Source organism: Echinops telfairi, unplaced genomic scaffold (assembly GCF_000313985.2).
Source record: "Echinops telfairi isolate 266 unplaced genomic scaffold, ASM31398v2 ScPeMD7_7401;HRSCAF=8416, whole genome shotgun sequence".
In the NCBI taxonomy this organism is placed as follows: Eukaryota; Metazoa; Chordata; class Mammalia; order Afrosoricida; family Tenrecidae; genus Echinops; species Echinops telfairi.
The window spans coordinates 10,945,843-10,950,538 of record NW_022111301.1 but is presented as its reverse complement, the minus strand read 5'-3'; the positions used below and the strand labels follow the sequence as shown (position 1 = coordinate 10,950,538).

Here is a 4,696-nt window from a genome sequence, read left to right as displayed (position 1 = left end):
GTAACTAAAATCTCTTGTGCAAAGAATAAGCTTTAGTTCTACCTTTTGAAGGAACCAGAGAATGTGCTCTGTATGCTGTAACAATACTGCCATTATATTTTAATTTACTGTAACATGGAAATTACAGACAGACAGAATTGTTCTCTTGCTGTAACATATTTGCCTGCGAGTTCAGTGTGTTCCAGAAACAATTGCTGAGAGGAGCAATGACTGTTCACCAACTCTGTGTGTCTTGAATCTTCAGTGACATAGGACTATTCTCTTATTTAACTCCCTTAAGGCTTCCTCTCAGAAGCCAGCCTGGGGTTTTACCAATATTGCAGTTGACTAAATTTTAAATCAGGTGAGGCCCCATTCTGACCCAATGCTAATGAAAATGTACTGTAAAGTTTTCATGAGTTTTTCTGTGATGTGGATTTCTTGAATGTGATGAAAAAGTGTGAGAAAAGCTACTTTCCCAAATGCCAACAGCTTCTTTCCTTGTGTCAATGCTGAATATGAAATTTCAAATTCCTAAGAACCTTTTCAAGTTCATACATTGACACAACCAGATATACATTATAAAATATTGTCACTAATAAACTATGGCCCATTTAGGGTGCTTAAAAAAGGCCAACTCTTATTGGTTTCTGAAAGATCATAATACCATCAAATAGAGTTTTCCAAAAATGTTCCCTTTAGATATGCGATCATGTGTTTTGAACACATTACATCTTCATGTTTCAGGTAAGAACAATTTGATTCCTCTGTAATTAAAAATCTATCAAGCCCCCTTCTTCATTAAAAATGATTAGGAATAAAAATATGCAGTTGTTAATAATTCATAAGTGGCTCCTAAATCTTCCTCTTATAATTACTAGCCACTCTAGTTTAAATATGACACCCAGTGCGGTCATTGTCAAAGCTTTGGCTATTCACTAAATGTAGAACTGGACTTCCTGTGGTCTTTAGGCTTTTGTGCACTGCTCAATATGATTCAGAACAGTACAGCCAGTGTAGAAATGTGGGCGAATTCCAGAAACCATGAGAATAATATTTCTAAAATCAGTAACTCCTAAAGGAGTAGTCAACATTACATGTTTTGAAATGAATTCTACTCTCAATCTCTGCCCATTTTCTATATAAGCTTTCCACAAGATCGTATTGGGAAGAACATTGTAATTCTCATGCACTCCATCTTTAATTTCTACTATGCACCCTGTAGCCAGAGCTGTACCTCTGAAGCAATATTTTGCCTTTTTGGTCAAAACTCAAAGATCTTTCATTGAGGGTGCATGGAAGTAATAGATTAATTCAGAATAAGAGGGAATGACATTGGTTTTCTCACAATCACTTTTTATTATAGCTTGAGTTAGTTCTCCAGGTTGGTTTCATCTGTTACCTTTACACAGGCAGGTTGTTGTAGGCAAGAACAGTATTGTCTAAGGCATTTATGCCTTCCCAGAGATGAGTACCAACGTGAGATGCTTTTCCATAGTATTTTACAAGTTATACCATGTTCAGACACATCATGTACATAAGCACCATTCACCTAGATAGATGAGCCATAAAAAAACAAATCAGGATTTTTAAAAACTCTGCTTCAATTAAATCAATTTTGCCACCACAATATTTTTCTGCAGGAGTTCCCAAGACAATTGCTAATTCCATTCCACCAGTTCCATCAGGTAGGTTTTTCAGTCACCAAACACCTTCGCTGGTGGAGGCAGCCCAGGGAAGCCCTACAGGGCCCCTCCATACCATTGATAAGGTTGTGGTCATAGTGTGAATGGATTTTCACTCGTGACAAATCACAGCCCGAATTTAAGGATGTGCATGTGGCTCTTCTTGATACTGGACGTCATGAAGAGATTATTGAAGATATAGATCTTATACCAAAATGCATTGACGAAATCAGATGACATCTTGCTATCAGAAAGAATAGCATCTGGAGTCTTGAAGACATTTCTTAAAATAAGCTGTCAGCAAAGTGAGGTGTCAACTAAATCACATGGAAGAAGGATAGCAGCTTGTGCGACCCAATGACTGTAAATAATAAAACCCAAGACCGGAGGAGGGAACAGTATTAGAGCTTAAATTCTGATCACTTAGTTTGATTGATCAATGACAAGGAAAACCCCAAATCCATTTGCAGGGTCACCCTGTGAAGTAAGCCTCTGGAAAATCCCCTCTGAATATCCTTGTTAGCAGGTAGACTACATTAGAAAGTTCATTAATAATTTAGGTTAAAAGTAAACATCTTATCATTTTTTTTCTCCTTTTTGACTTATTTTAAATTTGTTCTAGTTTTTTTGCATGAAATCCAGGATAGGCAAATCTATAGAGACTGTAACTGCATTAATTTCTTGTAGGGTTATGGCACAGGTGGTATAGCGGGTTATGTGTTGGGCTGCTAAGCAAAAGGCCAGCAGTTCAAAACCACCAGCCACTCTGGAGGAGGAGACAAGGCTTTCTATTCCTGTAAGGGGTCACAGTCTCTAAGACCCACAGGGGCTGTTCTATCCTGTCTCATTGGGTCACAATGAGTTGGAAATGACTAGATGGAAGTGAATTTGGTGTGTTTGAAAGGTTGGTGAGGGGAGACTGAGTGGAAATAAGGAACTGATATTAATTAGCACAAAAATCAATAAAATATCCTAAAATTTATTGTGGTGATAGTTGCACAACTCTTTTTAATATTTAATGCACTTACTTGTATGATATGTGAATTACATTTCAATAAAACTGTTAAAATGAACAAAAAAAGGGACTATGCCAAATCTTCAGCTGGAATCATTGACTGCGATTAGACATCGGCAGGGTTGTGAGAAAACCAGGACTAGAAATAAACTTCCAGAAAAATTACAGATAAAAGTCAAGAGGCATTTAAAGCCCCAAATGGCTTGTACACTCACCAACTACAATAGAAATATTTAATGATAGTTGGAGTTTTTAGTTTAGTTGTGCCCCAATAGGCAATCCAAATTTGTTCTTGGCTAAATGATATTCTAGAACAATGTAAAGTAAAATGACTGTTTCAGCAAAATGACTAAACCCCTTCAGTAAAATGATTTCAATCCCTTTCTCGGCTTTGATTAATCAATATTTGACAAAACTTAAAAAAAATTTCTATATATCAGCAATCATTCTTACAATCTACAGAGAAGCTCATCCTGACACTTATGGGAAACAGAAGGATTTCTCCCAAGTTGTCTCCCCCAAATATATGCCAGACTTAGCTGCTTGTGAATGACTATACACTTGGAGGTCATCAGGAGTAGATTAGGGATCATTCTCTCTAAGAGATATCAGCTATCTAGAGCAAGCAGACACCACTGTTTATCCCACAACAAGTAGGGCCCACTCCCTTCTGATAAGGATAGTAGTTGTCTGTTTCCTTGTAGGAGACACCAGAGAGGTCAAACCCGCCCAAGGATGACCAAGGTTAGGCTGCCATCATGAATCTTGGGTCTGCCCATCTTGTCACATGTATACCCCTAGTCCTTCCCATTCTTATGGGCACACCCCTAGATCATCCCCTTCCTGTTACGCTTATGCCTATCATACATCCCCTTCCTACAATGTGTATGCCTACTGTGTTGCCCCTTCCTGTGATGTGTGGTTACCTGTAATCATGTCCCCCTAATGAGATATAACCCTTGGTTAGCAATAAAGTTGAGGCTCTCTCTCCTGCTCTCGCTCCCGGGGGCTCTCCTGCTCTCTCTCCCTAGGGTCTCTCCTGCTCTCGTGGCTGGGCTCTCCCCACAAGGACCACCAAGCGGGGCTGAGGTGAGCATGCTACTATGAAATGTGTCTGACTCCATTAATTTAATCTCTTCTCTATCTCTCATGATCTCTATGACTTTACTATAATCTGTACTTATTATTGCTGTACAATTGTGCCTACTGGACCTGTGATGATTTGTTGTGGACTCTGCTCACCCACAGACACTTAGATTTTTTATGCAAGATAGTTTTGTTCACATATTTGAACATTTCATTATGCCTTTCACTGAGAATAATATAAATAAATTCTAGCAATATTTATATTTATTCCCAAGCTTTAAATAAATTTTTTCTACTCCACTTTCAGAACATAGTTTAAAAAAAATCAAACAAATCATTTACCAAAGTGTGTCAAATTTGATTATTAAGCAGTCACTAGGATTGTAAATGAAAGTTTCTTTATTATCTATATTCTAATACTTTCAAGAACTAGCATTGACATTTTCTATTATCATAAAAAATTGAATTCTAAAAATAGCAAAATAGATAACTGTGAAGGAAGTACTGAGAAATTAGAAAATTCAAGAATATTAAAAGTATAGAATCCTGGCCCACCAGGCCTTGAGGACCATGATAGAGGACCACATGGCCAGCCCCATTATGAGACATGACTCAGCTCACTGACCCATGGCCCTGCAGGTGGGGGTGGGGACACAGTGTGGGAATTGTGCCTGATCTGATTCCACCACACTGAGGCAAAGCACTGGGGGAGTGCAGCGGAACTGCAAGGGAATGGAGCTGCAAGGTCCCCAGGGAATGCTGAAGGTGGACTTTGGGGTCAGGGCGTGGTGCCCCAACAAACTGGACTGGATAACACTCCTAAAGGCCAACAAACGATCCTTGAACTGACTACAAGCTTTTCTTTCTGGTTGTGTTTTGTTTTTTTCTTTGTCAGTGGTTTGTTGTTGTTGCTGTTTTGTTGCATATTGTT

At 38.6% G+C, this 4,696-nt stretch overlaps 1 pseudogene; it reads right to left on the bottom strand.

Annotated features, from left to right (window-relative positions):
- Positions 1–821: 821 nt before the first annotated feature.
- LOC101646386 lies at positions 822–1,650 on the bottom strand (annotated as a pseudogene).
- Between the last annotated feature and the right edge of the window lie 3,046 nt (positions 1,651–4,696).